The 19,845-nt window shown below is 39.9% G+C and overlaps 1 protein-coding gene across 11 annotated transcripts in view; it reads right to left on the reverse strand.

The window, feature by feature from the left end:
• HUWE1 (HECT, UBA and WWE domain containing E3 ubiquitin protein ligase 1) overlaps positions 1-19,043 on the reverse strand; it is a 166,555-nt gene extending 147,512 nt beyond the window's left edge. For 7 of the 11 annotated variants that reach the window (XM_049644611.1, XM_049644612.1, XM_049644614.1 and 4 more), the window contains exons 1-2: positions 16,286-16,371; positions 12,771-12,910 (exon numbers count right to left, since the gene is read on the reverse strand). The gene's annotated coding sequence lies outside the window, so the exon portion shown is untranslated. Of the gene's footprint in view, positions 1-7,388; positions 7,455-12,770; positions 12,911-16,051; positions 16,191-16,285; positions 16,372-18,621; positions 18,721-18,921 lie in introns of those variants that run through there. The other 4 variants (XM_049644607.1, XM_049644604.1, XM_049644605.1 and 1 more) reach the window with 4 other exon arrangements.
• Positions 19,044-19,845: the final 802 nt, after the last annotated feature.

Below are 19,845 nucleotides of genomic sequence, written 5' to 3' on the forward strand. Positions count from 1 at the left end.
GGCTAAATTAGGGGTGCCTGGGTGGCTCAGTCAGTTGAGCATCCGACTTTGGCTCAGGTCATGATCTTGCAGTTCATGAGTTTGAGCCCCGCGTCGAGCTCTGTGCTGACAGCTCAGAGCCTGGAGCCTGCTTCAGATTCTGTGTCCCCCTCTCTCTCTGCCCCACCCTTGCTTGTGCTGTGTCTCTTTCAAAAATAAATAAACATAAAAAATTAAAAAAATAAAAGGCTAGATTAAGTATATTTCTAAATAAAAGCTAAGTTTAATGCCTAAAAATAGTCTAACAAAAGATGTATCTGTATGGGGAGAGAAGAGACCTCAGTAACATATTTACTTGCTACCGTACATTGTGGATTATTTAAGTTTAAAGATAGAAATTAAGGAATACTACTGGAAGAAAAGTCAAAATGAAGTAGAGGACAACAGCACAGTACAAAGGCCTGGGAGTTGAATGGGACTGGGCTTAAATTCCATTTACTACCTGTATGATCTTACACAAGTTCCTATACCTCTATGAATGGGTAACCTCTGTAAAATAAACAACATAGCCCATCTCAAAGGACTGTATCTGGCAATGAATAAGCCATATTAATTTTTGCTCTAGTTCTTTTATTTGTATTTAAAAAAATTTTAAATTTGTTTTGAGAGAGAGACAAGAGAGCAGGGGAGGGGCAGAGAGAGGAGAGAGCGAATCCCAGGCAGGCTGCACACTGTCAGCACAGTGCCTGATGCAGGGCTCAAACTCATGAAACTGTGAGATCATGACCTGAGCTGAAACCAAGAGTCAGATGCTTAACCAACTGAGCCACCCAGGCGCCCCTGTTCTAGTTCTTGCAGTTCCAGATTAATGTCAGGGCAACAATCTTTTCTTTAATGTTTATTTTTGAGAGAGCGAGCGACAGAGATCAAGCGGGGGAGGGGCAGAGAGAGGGAGACACAAAATCTGAAACAAGCTCCAGGCTCTGAGCTGTCAGCACAGAGCCTGATGTAGGGCTCGAACCCACAAACTGCGAGATAATGACCTGAGCCAAAGCCAGGTGCTTAACCAACTAAGCCACCCAGGAGCCCCTAAGGGTAACAATCTTATGACGGATATTACAAACAGAAAGAATCAAAAGCAAGAAAGAGCTGGTCTTTTCAACCTTTCTACATGTTATCTGAATATGAAAGAGAATATTAAGCATATATCAATCTCTAGAATATTAAAGTACTGACATGAACCAAAAAATTAAACTCAACTTTGATGAGACCGAGAAGCTCTGGATCTCGTTCTCAAGTTAGTTATAAGTTCTCCAAAGATTAAACAGTCTACTAACTACTGTCTGGGCCATACAACTTAAGAATCAGAGATTTTAAGTGTATCTCAACTATTTTGAGCTGGTTCAAATGAATTTAGAAGGAAGAGAGACCAAGATTCTTTTATATGATTTAAAAGAACAATAATTAGAGCAATTATCAACAGGGCAGCAAACTCCTCTCAGTATAAAATAACTCCAACCTCATAGGATTTTTATGAGGCTGAAATTAGTTCATTGACAAGAAAACTTAAAACAACGCTTTTAGAAAAAAAAAAAATTATGTCCCAGCATATAGACAAAACTGGCTGAGTAAATTTAATAGCACGACACACAGACTGGCATACACTCATTTCCAATGTTCTTTAATTAAGCCAAATAATGTGAACAATCTGCTGCTTTAAAACATTTATGTCTCTAACACGAAAGATGTTTGCTGAAAATGAATGAACAATATGCAAAGGTACTCTAATTCCCTGCCACCAACTAACTTTGTGACGTTAGGATAATCTGGGCCTCAAACATATAAAATGAAAATACAGTGATTACAATCTCTTAAAGCACTATTTCAAGTTCAAGACAAATGTTAAATATTAAACATGAACAATTTGAATTATTCTCAAAAACTAAAGACCAAAAAGTAACCAAGCCAGTTTTCTACTTGGCACAAGTTCCAACTTTTATGTTTTAACAAACTACACTTTCCCAAATAATTCAGTTTTAAGCTGAACATATATTCAAAAACCAAATAGTCTTTCCCAAGATAAAATAGGAACTACCCGTTAACCATTTGGACAAAAATAGAAGCACACACCTACTTCACATTATTACTTAAACACAAAAAGCTAAACTGTAAATGTATTAGAAGATAATGCATGTAAATATTCTTTTAATCTTGGCAAAAAATTTATTTCTAATATACAAAGAACTCCCAAAACACAGTAAGATAATCTGATTGAAAGTAAAAGGGCACAAACTTGGGGCACCTGGGTGGCTCAGTTGGTTAAGCATCTGACTCTTGATTTCGGCTCAGGTCATGATCTCATGGTTCATGGGATGGAGCTCCGTATTAGGCTCTTTGCTGACAGCGTGGAGCCTGCTTGGGATTCTCTCTCCCTTTCTCTGCCCCCCCCCCCCCCCTTGTACTCTTGCTCTCTCTCAATATACATAAAACATTAAAATAAGATAAAAAGGGCACAAACTTGCAATTTACAGAGGATGTAACATTTGCTCATCCTAATCCTTACAAAAATTCTAACCAAAGCAAGAAGGTGCTATTTCTCATTTATCAGACTGGTTAAAATTAAAAATAAAAAGATCAACAGTATCTTGTTTTGGCAGATATATGTGGAGAAAAGGGCACTGAAAGACACTGCTGCTCAGAATGGTAATTCAGTATAGCCTTTCTAGAGGTCATTTTGGTAGTACTGATCAAAAATTTAAATGGTACCACTCTGACCCAGAATGAATTCTACTTCTAAGGCTCAACAGTAGGGAGTGATTAAATTATACTAGATCCATGCTTTGAAATTCAACGCAACCATTAAAAAGAATGGAGTTGAGCTGTATGTTTTGACATAAAAATACACATAGCACATAGATAAGCACAGTATGTAGATGCTAAAAGGTATAAAAGAATATACACAAATTGTCAGAAGATTTTTGAAATGTGGTATGAATAAAACAAGACTATCATTTGGGGAAGGACAGGGACACTAATTTTTAAATAAAATACTTTGTTTGAATCTTTTAACAGTCAACACGTTACTTTTATAATTTAAAACGTTTGAAAAGGAAAAAAATATGAGCTTAGAAAACATTAATTTGAAAGTTTTACAAATAGGAAATCCAGCCCTATCTACAGGCTTATGGCATCCATAAATACGCATGGGAACACATAGCCAAATTGAATTGTCCCATGAAAGAGCTCAAAATTGATCCCCATGTTGAAAAGTAGCCACCATAGTCAAAAGGACAAAGAAACTGAGCTTTCTTTGCTTTTTCTCATTTACCTTTCTACTTCCCTAAAATTTCCCGATTATGAGGGGTAACTTTCTTATAGGAAGGGGCCACTTATTCTGCACTTCTATGGATGATATCTGCTGGCGTATTTAGAAACTGATTCAGTTCAGTTTCAAGAAAAGATAGAGCACAGTGAAAATAGGTTCACCTGGGTTCGACACCCAACTCCACCACTAATCAGCAACATTTGTTATCTTGGACAAATCACTTCCCCTAACCTGAGCCTAAAAAATAAGGAGTCTGATGAGGCGCCAGTTAAGCATCCTACTCTTGGTTTTGGCTCAGATCATGATCTCACCGTTTCGTGAGTTCAAGCCCTGCATCAGGCTGTGTGCTGACAATGCAGAGAGAGCCTGCTTGGGATTCTCTGTTTCCCTCTCTCTCTGCCCCTCCCCCACTTGTGCTGTCTCTCTCTCTCTCAATATTAAATAAACTTTAAAAAAATGAGTTTGATATGGATAATATCAAATACAGGCTCTTTCTCAGCTCTTCTGTTAGACCTAGAGAAGACTACCATTTAAAAAAATTTTTTTAATGTTTTATTTATTTTTGAGACAGAGCATAAGCAGAACAGAGATCAATATATTAAGTGGGAACAACAAATTTCAAAACACCATTTCTATATTGGTTTGGGGAACACCTAAAAAAAAAAAGACAATTTGGGGACAACCAAGGAAATGTAAATATGGACAGGATACTAGATAATATTAACAAAAAGAGCGAACTTCCTAGGTGTGATAAATGGCATTGTAGGTCCTGATTAAGACATGCCTGCCAAAGGATTTAAGGATGAAATGTCACTCTAACTTCATATGCTTCAGAAAAATTAAATGCCCATGTGTACATATAAATCAAATATGGCAAATTTTAACAACTGTTGGTGATATAGATGCTCATTGTGCTATTCTTTCAACATTTTTATGTCTGAAAATTTTCACAATAAAAAGTCGGAGGGAAGGTTATGAATTACATTTTTGAAAAGAATAAATTTTTGAAAAAAAGTGTGCTTATGCTACTCAAACATAAAGAAAAGCATTGGAAGAATGTATTACATACCAACATACTAATAGTATTCATCTGAATGGCAAGAAATTTCTGTGCTTATCTGTATTATTTCAATACTAAGCCATGTATACTCCTATAATCATGGGGAACATTACTTAAAGTCAGGAAAGCATTTTCAAACAAGAATTACAATAAAATGAACAAATGACTAAATAACATCCCTTTTTAGGGATGTTTTAACAAGTATGCAAACAATATTACATAAGTAATAGTGTGAACATCACATAGTTTTTAAATTTCTACTTGCATGAGTAATTTATACCATTCTCACAATATAGTAATTCAAGCAATTCGTGGTAAAGATAGCAGTAGGGAGGGGAATGCTGGGTGAAAGTTCTTAAATATTTCCCCTTATATCAAACCTCCCCATTAAAAGATCTAAGGTAAAAATAAATGTTAAAGATGATCAGCTCAGGAGAGGGGGGTAGGGAAAGGGTTTCTTATTATATTATTCTCTGTATTCTTCAGTATATTTTGAATTTCTCAGAAAAAGAAATGCAATAATTACAGAAAAAGCTAAAGTTCGCCTTGGCCACTCCTTCCAAATAATCAGTTTACCCTAGTTTTTAAAAAATATATAAATAGCGCCATACAGTACATGCTATCTTACAACTTGCCAAAATTATCTCCGTATAAATAGCTGTATTAATTTATACCACTTGTGGCAGTATTCTAAGACCATACTCTTACCTGTATTTTTGCCATGACCTGGTAGTATCTATTTTTTGCCAATCTAATGGTTAAAAAGTATCTCATTTTAGTTTGCAATTCTGGTATGAGTATCTTTTCTTGTTACCAGACAGTTTTAGTTCCTATTCTGGGTAAAGTCTGTCCCTAATTTTCTGCTCCTCTTACTTTTAAACTGTTACTCTTATCATTAAGATGGGAACACACCAAACAAAATGTTAATGATGACTGAATATTTTCGTGGGAGTAGGAATCTTTTCCTAAAATAACACATTTCCTAGTTTTTCCGAAATCAATTCAGTAACAGAAAGTAGAAAATGATATAGTGAATGAAAAAGATCCTTTTAGATGCAAGTACAGTAAAACCTTGGATTTCGAGTAACTTTTTCTGTGAGTGTTCTGCAAGACGAGCACACCTTTCCAATAAATTTTAACTTAATAACAAGCGATGTCTTACAATGTAAGTGACACCAAATGTCACATGATCCCAAGTGAGTCAATGGTTCTAGAAATTCGCTTTGATATACGAGTGCTTTGAATTACAAGCATGTTTCCAGAACGAATTATGCTCACAAACCAACGTTTTACTTAGTACTTTCAGGATACCTATTATAGGAGCACACAACACCCTAGAGGAGCTCATAAAATCCAGCTTAAGGAAATAAACACACCTAAAGCACAAGGCTTGTGAAGAAATGAAATAATGGTTGTGGCTACTGATTCATTTGGGATACATTTAACTAACTTCATTTTTGTACAGCATTTCTTTGAGTTCATGATGTACTTTTCACAAATCTTGTTTAACACGAATAAATTTTTTTGTGACATTTTCTGATGCCCTCCCATAAACTGCTATAGCACATTTTGTTCACTCCTCCTCATTGTCATGATCATTTTGACTGTGATTTACAAGTCTCTCTCCCCTGGTACACCATGCTGCCCTCCCTCCTCCGGTTGCCTGTCTCTATATTCCCAGTATCTAGCATTATTGGGTATGTCCTCAAATATTTGTTGAGTGACTGAGATATCATCACCCTCATTTAAAGGATGAGGAAACTGTTTCAGTGATGAAGTAATTTGCCCCAAGTAACATAGCTATTAAGTATTTATTTTACATAAATTACTATGGCCTTACCTTTGTAGTATACTGTACAATTTAAACATTTGAAATAATACATCATCTCACTTTAATGCTCATAGCAACTTATGAAGTAGGCTTTTTGATTACCATTTCATAATTGAGAATGAAACCTGAGGCACACTCCAATCCTAAACCGCACAGCGGTCTCTATACATACTTTATAGATCACTAATTGGGTATAGGAGCCAATACCCAATACCTCTAAAAATAGATACCTTTATGCAGCAAACATCTTAGGGAATGATGGGGGGGGGGGGGAGGGGAGGGGGGGAGGAGGGAGAGAGAAGAAGACAGTCAAAGCAATAGGATGGAGACTGGAAACCAGTTATAGGTCCACCTGAAGACTATAAACTGGTATCACAGTGTTAATCACATGTGCCATTTTGAAATCCAAAGGTTTTTCTTGGTATTACCCAGTATTCATAGAAGACAACTGCAGGCTTTCTCACATATCAGCAGTCTCAAAGGCTGGGGATAAAGAGCTAAGGAGAGCTTTAAAAAATAATAGGTTATATCATGCATGGACAAAGCAGGGAAAAAATGTTAACATAAAGGAAAAGGCTAAGGACCTTTAAACATCATCCCAGTCCTTAAATGAACTAAGTTTCTTCAGTGAAGAGAACAACTACCATTCATTTTATGTCCCTAGATCCTTGTACTTAAAAACACTCAGTAAATGCTTACTGAACTAAAAAGAGGTTAAGACATGAAGAAAAAACATACATTAATTTAAAAAACAATGGCTTCCAATTTACTGAACACTTACTATATGCCATGTGCTGTACTTCAGAGAATATATAAAATGTTAAAAGGGATAATATTTACCTCTTTTCTAATCTGCTGTGTATGGTGCTACTGAAGTATGTTAACAGTGGTGATACTGATGACCATTACGAAGACTCATTATGGGTTACTAAGGTTACAGCAGAATCATGAACAGAACAAAGTTGAGCCACAGGGGGCTGTGTAGATATAGGGAGATAAAGGCAACCAATGTATTATTACACATCACCACAGAACTGGATAAGACCCTTCAGAGGGTATGAATGTGATTCCTAATGCGTGGCAAAATGAAAAAACTACTCTGGTTAACACCCAGTTATCACTGGCCAGAGTCAGCCCAAAAATGACCAAAGAACAACCCTTTCCTCCCCACCACTGATGATCCCAACACAGACCTGAAGGGTCCAGACAGGCTTTGCTAACTGGCCATCACTTCACCACCGTGACTGCCCATCTCTGAGCTGTTGGAGGGGTTAAGTGAAATAGTATGTTAAAGAAATAACCATCTACTGACCACATAGAGTGTACTACTAACAACTTACATTTTCCCATTTAAGCCCAATAACCCCACAAATAATGTATTTTCCCTTGATGAGGCAACAGATACGTTAGCGTGTCCAACATGATAAACTAATACATGGCCAGAAAAAAATTTTTTTTAATTCATCATTAATCCTATCCTTCTCCTACAAACTGTATCACTGAGTAACCTTATAAAATTATTCCACTTAATATATGAAAACAAAATGACAGAGTTAGAACATCAGCATTTTGACATTCCCAATGACTAATGTTCAGAAATTGCTGTTAATATAAAAAAAAAAACAACACAAGACATCATTACAACTTAATGAATGCTGTGAACACACCACCAATATTCTTGCCAAAGGGAATGAACCTAAATTTATAAAATCCTCTGGATCCACTGTCAATTTGCATGAAATATAGAGGACAGAGGAATATGTAAGAACTGTACTGAGTAGGCAATAAGCAAAATCCAGTCTGTGGGAAACTCCACAGGTCAAATGGCCTGAGTTCTTCAACAGATATAGCATAAGGAAAAGAAAGAAAGGGAAGTTACAAGTATTTAAAATACATCAAGTTTTAAATAAATGGACAAAGCAAATTAACTGTCCAGGGATATACACTTGGATAATAAAGACAGAACAGAATGCGAGTGATTACTATAAACTCAGAACAGTAGATACTTTCCAGAGAGATATTTTCTGAATTCTGTGGTTGGGATGGGCAGGTGGATGGACTTAACAGGGTAACAGGCAAGGTTCTATTTCTTGAGTTATGGTTACAAAAGTGTTTGCCTTAAAATAATTTATTAAACTATAAATTTGTTTTGGGGTGGTTTTTCCTATTTGTATATTATTAGTTACAATAAAAGAAAAACACTTTAATCACATTAATGCTGCTTACATATGATATGATTCTATTTCTATGATATGCCTAGACTAGGCAAATCATAGAAACATAAAATAATGAGTGGTGGTACTGGGTTTCCTCTAGGGATGAAAATGTTTTAAAATTGGTGTGTAGTGGCTCTACAACCATGAAAACACTGAAGACCACCGTACGCTTTAAATGGGCAAGTTGTATGGTATGGGAATTATGTCTCAACAAAACGGTTTTAAAAAAAAGTCTAAGACACTCCAGTTAAGCCAAGACACACTTTTAAAATAAAGACTGGGATAGAGCCCAAAAATTTCCATTTCTGACAAGTTCCCAGATGCTGCTGCTGTTGCACACATTTTGAATGACCACATTTTGAGAACCACTGCAACAGAGGATTTTAAAAACGCTTCCAGCTCAAAGCAGTACTAAACAGCACTGGAAAGTAAAGTGTTTTACTCAGGGACTGAGAAATCAGTCCAGAAAAAAGTTAACACTATGCCAAGCATTGTTCTATTCCCTTGATTCCATGACCATTAAACATCAGCAACTCCTGGGAACTTGCTGGAAATGCAAAGTCTCAGGCCCCTCCCAGACCTACAGGATCAGAACGTCTGGAGTTGGAGCCCAGCCATCTACTTCAGCAAGCCCTCTAGGTGATTCTGATGTTCCCTGAAGTTTCAAAGCTACTATTCTAAGCATTTTAAATGCATTAACTCAGCTAAACTTTTCCAAAACCTTATGAAATAGGTAACATTATCAGCATTTTACAGATTAAGAACTGTGGCACAGAGGTTAAATAATTTGCACAAAGGGCGCCTGGGTGGCTCAGTCAGTTGGGCGTCCCGACTTCGGCTCAGGTCAGGATCTCGCAGTCCGTGAGTTCGAGCCCCGCATCGGGCTCTGTGCTGACAGCTCAGAGCCTGGAGCCTGTTTCAGATTCTGTGTCTCCCTCTCTCTCTGACCTTCTCCCATTCATGCTCTGTCTCTCTCTCTGTCTCAAAAATGAATAAATGTTAAAAAAAATAAAAAAAAATAATTTGCACAAGATGACAACTAGTAAAAAATGGAGCCAGAACTTGAACCCAGGGAGTCTGGCTCCAAAGTCCATGTTTTTAACCACTATGCTGAAAAGATCTTTCCACCTATAAGAACTCAATTGGCAGAACGCAATAATAAAGAATTAGCGGATAAAAAAATGCAAAGACCAGGAGAAATACACTTCACTATAAAGACAGGCGAATAAGGGGGCGCCTGGGTGGCTCAGTCGGTTGAGCGCCGACTTCGGCTCAGGTCACGATCTCGTGGTCCGTGAGTTCAAGCCCCGCATCGGGCCCTTGTGCTGACAGCTCAGAGCCCGGAGCCTGTTTCAGATTCTGTGTCTCCCTCTCTCTGACCCTCCCCCATTCATGCTCTGTCTCTCTCTGTCTCAAAAATGAATAAAAACGTTAAAAAAAAAAATTTAAAGACAGGCGAATAAGAAAATCATCAGGCAAATAATGTTATCATTAAAAAAGCAATCTTCCAAAAGCATTCCAGAACATAAGCAGCCACCAAATGTTAATATATCCCAGTATTTCCAAAGCAATTATCTCTGATATCTAATTATAAGGACTTAAAATCTGGGTTATGCTAAAGATGGTACATAAATTCACGGCAGTATGTTCACATTTACCAATCTTTAAAATCTAAATGATTATACTAAAAGATCATTCCAGAATAATTTGAACCTCCCTACTCCATGTCCCTTTTAGTCACTATACAATCAGAATCTAGGGTTTGAAAAAGAACTTTCACACTTCTCGAGTCCAACGCGCAACCCAGACTGAATCTATGTATAATACCAATTTCCATTCAATATTCATAAGAAGCTAAAAGAAATTCCAACTTTTGTAAAATCACATTCTGGGATCAATCCATGTCACCACTGTAATTTTTAAAGCCAAACAACTAAAAACTTTTTAAGGGCACTATAATGTGAAAATGCTCAGTGTTAACAGTCCAAATGAAACCCAGAGTTGTTTTACTCATAGAGAGCCACTCTTTCACTACTTGAAAACATTTCTATAACCAGAAGACCAAGCTGATCAACAAGTACATCAAGTTTTAGGAACTCAACCCCTATGACACATCAAATGAGAAGGCTTCCAAAGAATCTTCAGAGCTGAATTATCCCTGACATTAACATATAAACATCTAGTAACCAGTCATTGAGGAAACAAGTTGGAGAACAATACAGCAAACACCCAGTGCCCAAGTACTTTGACTATCAACCTTATAGATGGTGAGATCATTGTAAAGCAGCTTAATATGGTTACAGCTACACGTGAGATTTTAACAACTTAATCCAACTGCAGGAAAGGTAACATGGAACATGAAGGGCAAACATTTTCAAAGCAACCAAGTTTGGCATTTTAATACTCAACCCATGGTTGAAAACACGCAACAAAAGAGAAAAAACCAACAGCACTTCCATTAAAGACTTGTAGCTGTTAAGAACTCTGGAAACAATTCAAACACTGCAATGCCTACTGTGTAAAGTTCTGTTCCAAAAATCTACAGTTATCCCAGTTTCAAAACTCTGGATTAGAAGGTTTAAGTGACCTTGTTCAAACTTCCTAGTAACTACAGAAAACTCAAGACAGGAGTAAATACCTAACCACTACATCCAACATGCTCAAAATTTTTTTGCCGAATAAATGGGCTTCGCTGTAATTCCTAAGAAATTACCTCTTTACGTGGTCACTTTTCAACTAGTGATCTGACTTCTCCATTAATGAACGAAGAACTGAAAAGCCTGAACTCATGATCCATAGCACTGGTGATTCAAAATCATATTTCATCTAAGTACCTCAAAAACTTTCATTCATGACCTCTATCCTCTCTGCCTCTACAACTTGGAATGACTCTCATTTCAAAAGTAGGCACAAGTGGCCTTGTTCTGCCCACATTTGTGCTTAAGTCAAAGGCTGGCTGGAGCCTTTATGTGCCAACTTCCATTCCCAGGTTTGACCATGGAAGGGACATACAGCAGATCCCAAGATAACCAATTCTGCACAAGGAAAGAAATGAACAGTTTAAACGACTTTATGCTGTGGAACATTATTTCCAAAAGAAATAAAATGAAAAATAACAACAGAAAAACCATGGTTGTATATTAATAGCTGAAAATCAAGAGGAAAGTGAAAGTTCTCAAAAATTGTTTAGTATTGCCATTTCAAAAACTTTATTCTAGCCAGAAGAACTCACCACTAAGTCTTAATAGCTTAGAAGTTATGAGTCAGAGCAGCTGAGATACCAACATCAAAAGAATAAAAAACAACATTTTAAGATAGTATAAAAATAACTAAACCACCTAGGAAATTGAAACCATGAAAAATCCCAAAGGCACAGTTAGGTCATTATCTAGAAAACATTAGCTTCTTCCATAAGGAGGCCTACTTTTCATGTGGAGCAGCAAGCAGGGCCAAGACATGGAACTGAGATCAGGTATCAATTAAATCAGACTCTACCACAGTAAGGGGAATCCATGACTAGTTATTTCGGGATAGTGCCTAGGCCAGCAGTATCAACTCCAACTGGGATACAGGAGATTACTGCCATTGTCCCATTATAATGGGGGTCCTCCAAGGTCTTTAACTTAGTAAGAATGAGCTAGATACCACTGCTGGGATGTAATCACCAAATGTGAGGGAAACTGCAGAACAATATCTTCAACACATAAATCAGAAAAAGAGAGAGGGAACCTGCAGATTAAAACAGATTTAAGAAATAAACATCAATCCACCTTTGTGACAAATGGGCTTTCTTTGGACCCTAATACAAACTAAAATTTGAACATTAGTTTCATATTTGATATCTTCAAAAATCATTGTTAATGTTTTGAGTTGTGATAATGGTTTTGAGATTATGTTTAAAGAGCCCTTTTCTTTTAGAGATACAAATATTTTACAAATAAAAATATGACAGCAGGGGTTTATTTCAAAATAATGGCTGGGGATAGTAGGTAGAAGTACAGATGAAGAACCGCTACAAGTTGGCAACTGTTAAGCTGGTTATGGGTACACAGGGGGATTATTACACTATCCAGTTTCTGTATGTTTGATATTTTTCATAACTCTTTGAGAAAGAACTGATTAGACATAATATCTTGTAATTTTATTTTCTGAATGGTGCTTCGGGTGATTTAAAAATCGTGTGCACACAGAATTCATTTAAACAATAATATGATATGCAACCAATGCCACATCAGATCCAAATAATGAAAAAAACCAAAGTAGCTCAATTACAGAATGGAAATACATAACACTCCCCACCACCACCTCCATTCCGGGAAGTAAAATACAAATATTACCCAAAGATCTACAAAAACTAACCTAAAATCACAGCCAATCATACTCATCCTGGTGGGAAATCCCAACACTTCTACAGCCTCCTGAACCTTCCTGACCAAGTTGGTCTTGGTCTGCTGGTTCCTCTGGAGTGCTAACCCACTCAGATCAGACTACTGGAGGACCTACAAAAAAAAAAAAAAAAAAAAAAAAAAAGGGGGTGGGGAGAGAGAGATACACATTTATTAGGGTGTGGGGGAGTTAACCATTACATAAATGTTCAAACATACTCAATTATTATTTAAGTAATAGCCCTCACATATCAATTTGCATTTTTAAGGACCTGCTTTAGACAGTAATAAGAATTCAAAACCAAAAGCCAAACCAATTCTTCCATTCTGACATTCAGACAACACCCCCTGAAAACTGAACTCAGTCCTCAACCCAAACGAAATTATAGGAGACAGTAATTACTTTATAGAAAATTTTATACACTCACTGTAAACTGATAATAAGGCAATGTTAAATTTATTATTTTTTTGTGTGAAAAGAACCACACACTACTTTACAACTTCACACATCTTTTTGGGCATACTGGGAGACAACTGATAAACACCTGGGAAACTCAGGTTGAACTGTGCCACTGAACCTTTTACACAAAGCTTTTAACTGGTATTGCCACTCCTTCCTCACTTCTCTGAGATCTACCTAGAATAAATTAAACCTTTTAGGTCACACCTAGATTATCATTCCCAGATTTATTCTAGTTCTGAACAAGAATCAAATTGAGGTTTAGTTAATTTCTGATTCATTACTTGACCCACTGTAAAAAAACACCAAGGCAATATCACAAAACAGAAAGTGATCTCCTGTCCTCCAATGAATAGGGGGAAAACTCTATTACCTCCAAAGCACTTTAAACTGAACATAGCAAACCCGAAAGCTCAAAACTAGTGCCCACGTAGTTAATTACCAGATGGTTACCTATGGTATCTTTAATCCTAGGTAAACTTTTCACCTCATCATATTCCTATTTCAAACCTAATCACCTGGCCAAGGTAACAGATAAAAGTGTTGAGTTTAATATTGGTCTAATCAAAATATTAACAGTAGGTAAAACTACCTTCAAATTGAATACGTTCACTTCTATTTAATAAGAATGTTGGAAAATATACCATGGTAAAATACAAGGAGTAGTATATTAAAAAACTAGCAGTAACTCACTATGGGAAAGTATCTTGGTATTCCAAACAACTTTCCTAAATTCTCTCAGATAGGAATTGCCTTGTGCAGGTAAAGCCAAATAGCAGATCCCCACACTAATCTGAGGAACCAAAGAAAGGAGGTGGGAGAAAAGCAGTATGAACACTTGAAAACTAACTGGCAGAAGTTCCCTTGCTTACTGTGTAAAGCATGGTAACAAATTTCATCTTTGGGCGAACAACAGGACAGACTCTCTTTGAAGCAGTGGAAGGGAGTAGGCAAGGGATGAGGCATCCCTTCTAAAAGGCAAACACCTGGATGTGGTTCTTGACAGGAATCTCACGGCCAGTGGTCATTTCAAGATAGTGATTTTGCACTAAAATTCCTAGACTAGTAGGTTAACACAGGTGGGAATTCCAATCAAACATCATGAACCAAAGGAGATAAAACAGTGTGATCCAAAAGGAGGGAAAAACTACAAAAACGATAGGACAAGCCTAGAAATATACTAAAAACTTAGAGGAATAAAAATCTCTTCTTTCTTAGGTCATAAAACTACCCTATGACACAGATACATCTTCCAATCTATTCTTACACCAATAAAAACTAACTACAATTTATTGTGTGTCTACCATAAGCCAGACACTTTACAAACTAATTCTAGCACCTATAAAGCGCTACTATCCCTATTACACAGATGAAAAAACTGAGAATCTGAAAAGTCATATGCCCAAGGTCACAAACTCCCATGTGAATCCAAAGCACACAGTTATTTCCACCATACCAGTGCCTCCCTTGACTGGAGAATGTTGGTGTCTCCTCAATCTATGCAAGGCTAAGGGAGCCTAAGAGAAAACAATGGTGAATATGTAATCTATAAAGAAAACAAATGACAGGGAATTGTCTACAATAATGGTGGAATGGGGGAAAGGCAGAGAAAAAAGTAGAACAGAGAAATGATTGAGGGTCAGAGGATAATCAAAGCTATTTTATTTTCTAGCACATGGAGGAGGGGAAAATGTAGTGGAGCCTGACAGGAGGGTATCTTCTCTCTAAGGGATGTTAAGTCCTGAAAAAAGAACACGGGGAGAGGTATAAAAGAATTGAGAAGCATGTTAGGAGGTGGTCAGAAGCAAAGATAGAGGTCCACAGACCAAGAGGACTCAGGAACTCAGAGGAAGGCAGGGAAAAGGGGCAGTTCCCAAGCTTGCAAAGAAGGACTGCAGGGGATAGAGAAGGACAAAAAGTTGGTTTATTGGAGGATTATCCTCCACAGCTTTTCCTTTAGGGTTCTGGCGGGGGGCCGGGGGTGTCGGGGAATGTAATGAGGAAGGAAAGGCTAACAGCCCCAAGAACAGATGATCTGCAATCATCCAACCACCAATCCATTCATTGTTCCATCTAAGAGTTAAAAGTGGTCGAGGAGCCTGCAAAGTTGCAGAAATCAGTGTCGTGTACTCGAATCGGGGTCATACAAATCTGAAGACCTGAGGAAACGGAAGGCTACTGTACAGTTCCATACACAAAGATGGAGTAAATGCAAGAAAGGGGAAAGGCTCTCTCAACGCTTGCGTCAAGAGGACCAATGGAAGAGGGAGACAGGACAGGTTAGAGAACTTTGCTAAGCTTTTCCTTAATAGGGCTGGGGTGGGGGTGACAGGGAAAAGCTCCTCTTAAATACAATCTTCAAATATCCATGTGGATGAGGACAGAATTAGGGGAAAAGGAGGAGTACGTCAGAGACACCAAAACTAGACCCCTAAATCTTAGTTCAAACACCAAGGCAGTTGGGGAAGTAGAACCCACCTCAACTCAAGAAAAACCAGGGGATTCATCTGGGCCGCTGAAGGGGCGGAGAACAGAGGCAGGCCCGAAAAAAGGTAGTGGAAAGGGAACCAGCCGTCGTAGGTTGGTCCCCTTCCCCCCACCGCTCAATCTAACCCCCAACCCCAGTCCCTAACTAACTCCAGGTCTCCCGCCCCCCACCCTTCCCAACCCGCCCACTGCAGTGGCGACAACCGATTGGTGGGGCAAAGGCGGGCCCACACGCGACTGAGGCCCGGGAAATGGTGTCGCCTCAACCGAACAGAGACGGCGTGGTTTTCGCCTCAGGTTTGGCTTACCGGCACCTCACTGTTTCCCCAACCTTCACCTCCTTAACGTCGGGTGCCTGAGAAGCGTCATAAACGCGGACAGCCAACACTTCAGTCTCGGGTCCTGGCCGGACAGACATCATCTCCCGCCGCCATCTTAACAGCAAGCGGACCGACCCTAGTCACTACCCCCCCCCCACAAGCTACCTCCGCCACCGCCAACGGATCCCACGAGGAGGTAACCCCGCTCGCGCGAGAACTCACCGGATAAGAACAGCACGAGCCGAAGACGCTACCGCCGCCTCCGCGGCTGCTGCAGTCCGTACACTAACCGCGGCCGCCTCCGCGCAATCCCGCGAGAACCTCCTACCGGACGGGAAAAGCCTGAGCCCAGCCCTTCCCAGACCCCTCCTCCCACCAAAGCCGAAGCCTTTACGGCTCCGCTCTCACCCTACGCGAAGCGAAAAGCAAATGACGCACAACCTCACTAAGCACCGAGGGGCGGAGCCAATCTGCCGCTGCCGCCGGCTCCCGCATGCGCCGAGAGAACTATCGCGATATTACGTTTTAGTTTCTGCGAGACCTTCGAATTCACCGCAGGATGCCGCCCGCGCCTCGCCTTTAGGAAACACGAGATCTCGCGAGACCTAATGCACGCTCCTAAAAAGGAAAGAGGCGGAGCTTCATGAAAATGACTGGGAGTTTTTCGGGGGGAAGGGAGGAACCTCCCGTCCTGCAGGGATCTCGCCTACCACGAGGTTTCCGACCCACTGCGGAGCTGGCTGCCAAACCTCGCGATGACACAGCTCAGCGCCAAATCTCGGCCATGTCCTGAAAACTGCCTCCGCCCCCGATCTAAGGTGTCTAGAGCCTAGTGCTTGAGGAAAATTTATAAAGTCAACCTGTTTATTCTCACGTTCCCGGACAGAGCTGTACCAATTAACCAAACTGCGTTCTGGAAGAGGAGCAACGGGTCTCCCATTGTTACCTGCCTCCAGTAGTCACATATTATCCTGGACTAACACATGAAAGACGTTCAGTCTCACAATAAGCTCACAAATGCAAATGAAAACAATGACATAACATTTTTTGCCCATTAGATCGGGGAAAAAATTTTAAGACCTAATAACCACACTCCTTCCATCGCCGCACTGCAGGCTAACCTGAATCCATCTTAATGTAACGAAAGGCTCATATCGTTAGTTCTAGCTCTAAAGCCACTAATTTTTAACTCCTGACGCTTTACCTTGGCATAACCAAAAGATCCAATAAAGTGGTTTTCTCCAAACAAAGGAGTCTGCCCTCAAAGGAAAATTCAAGCGGGGGATGGGGGGTGCGTGCTTGCAGTTTTTAATATGGCAGTTTTTCCACGTCTAGCCAACAATGTTTCTCCAATAAATCTTGGATCCAATCTGGCTCGATTTGTGGGCTTTTCTATTCTAATGCATTGTTCTGTCCATTCTAATTTAAATACTGTTCCTTTAGAGTACATTTTAATAGCTGGTAGTACAAATACCCCCATCTTTACTTATCTTTTAAAATATTTTCTCGGTTTTTCTTAGCCATCTTTTTTTCTGGATGAACTTTAGAATCATATTAAGTTCCAAAAACTTGGCATATTTATTGAAATTCCATCAATTGTATAACTCAACATAGGAAAAATTGGCATCACTACAAAATTGAGCCTTCCTACCGAGAAGCATGGTATCCCTTCTCCATGTATGCAAACGTTCTTTTATTATATACCTCAATAAAGTTTTGTAGTTTACTTCTAGGTATTTTTTTCGTTTCTCTTGCTACTGCGAATGGGGTTTTTAATATTAAATTTTCGAAATGCTTATTGCTTATAGATATTTTATATCTGCCTACTTACTTTTGTAATCGGGCGAATAAAAAATATGTTCAATTTTACTGGTAATCAGGGAAATGCAAATGAAAACAATGACATACCATTTTTTGCGCTTCAAATTGGCCCAAATTACAAAGATTGATAATAATTCATGTTGGCACAACTGTGGAAAAATGGGCAATATTGCACAACATTGGAAGAGTGTAAATCAGTATAGCCTTTTGGTAAGGCAATTTGGACAAATCTATCAAAATTCAAAATGCATATACACTGAGTAGCGATTACTCTTCTAAGAATTTCTCCTACGGAAATACTCATACATGTGCATGAAACGTATATATACAAACCCATTCATTATAGCATTGCTTGTAATAGCCCCCTTCCCCCCTCCAAAGGGAAACCAGCTAATGTACACCAATCGGGAAATGGTTAAATAAACTGTAGTACAATCATACAATGCAGCTGTTTATAAATGAGATTAAAATTTAGAGTCCCTGATATATGAAGATCTACAAGATATATTGTTTTTAAAAAGCAATTAGCCGAAACGAATGCTTTTGCGTGTGTGTAGTACCATTTAGATACCAAAACATACATATACAACGCCTAGTAGTTACCCGCGAAGCCTGCCTATCGGCCCCTCACCTTCCCCCTCCTCTGAGGCCGCCTTCCGAGAACCCGTGAGATAAACGCTGAAGGCCTGGCCTCTACTCTCTCTCTAGGGCCACTTGGCCACAGCTAATGCCGGTACCTCGCATCCCCACTGTCAGCCGCTCTCCCGCTGCGCTGCCTGCCGCTGCCCCGCTGCCCCAGAAGATGCGGCTAGCTTTGGGCTGGCGCCTGCCAAGGCCTGGGGGAGGGGAGAGGAGGCGGGGTTGAGGGAGAGCTGGGGCAGGCCGCGGGGCCCCTTCACCAGCCTCCCCTGCTGGCTCCCCAAGGCCGCCACCTCCGCGACTCTGCGCAGGGTCCCGTGGGAACAACCCACCGCGAGGAGCCGAGGACGGCCTCGCGAGCAAAGTCCGCCCCCCCAACCCGGGGAAAAGACGCTTACCTCAGTGGCAGTAGCTCCGCGGGGCCCGCGAGAGCGTGCCCGGTCCGCGGCCCTGCTTCGGCCCTGCTCCCTTCGCTCGCCCTCCGCGGAAAACCTACCCCTCTGGCTCTCCTCACACCCGATCTGAGGCTCCACCCCCCCGCTTGAGAAGCCCCGCCCCTGCCCCTCTAGAGGGCACTCCCTCCGCGGTGGAGTAGAGTCCCCTATAGCGGACTGCGCCTGAGCTATTTATTCCCTGTCCAGCATATCCAACAGTAGAGGATAGTAGGGTCGCTAAGGAATTGGGATCTGATTCGAGGCACGATGGGAGCCGCTGAAGGGTGACGTGATTTGATTTGATTTGATTTGATTTGATTTACGTTTAAAAATTAACAATCTCTCCGGCCGCCTTGTGAAGAATGGGGGCAAGAGGGCAAGCAGGGACACGGTGTGGAGGGCTGGAGACGACGGGGACGCTGACCACAGTGAATCCCTCCCTCCCCCCCCCCCCCGCGGCAAAACCTTAGAACACGTACTTAAGGCACGTAGTAAGCTCTCAATGAACATCCTCTTTATTGTTCTCCTTGGTATTATTTGGGGTGGTAGTGCGATTGGCAGAATTTATAGAGGATCTGCACCTGTGAATGCATAGGAATAAAAAGGATCTGGTAGGAGATACCCCTATTAATCGCGCTTCATCTGGTTGCAGAATGAGATTAGAAGGTGAAAAGAGAGGGGAATTTTGAATCGCAACTTTAAATACTTCGATAAGGTTTGAGTTTTTTTTAAGCATGTATTAACTTAGTATTTTACAGCATAAAGACAAAAGGCACTATCCAAAGTACTCTTGAGACATAGAGGAAATAAAAACTATAATTATACCTTCCAGTTGTAATTCTAGCCCTCCAGAACAGTGGTTCATGCCTCGAACTGAGAATCTGATGA

Source organism: Panthera uncia, chromosome X (genome assembly GCF_023721935.1).
Source record: "Panthera uncia isolate 11264 chromosome X, Puncia_PCG_1.0, whole genome shotgun sequence".
Taxonomy (NCBI): domain Eukaryota; kingdom Metazoa; phylum Chordata; class Mammalia; order Carnivora; family Felidae; genus Panthera; species Panthera uncia.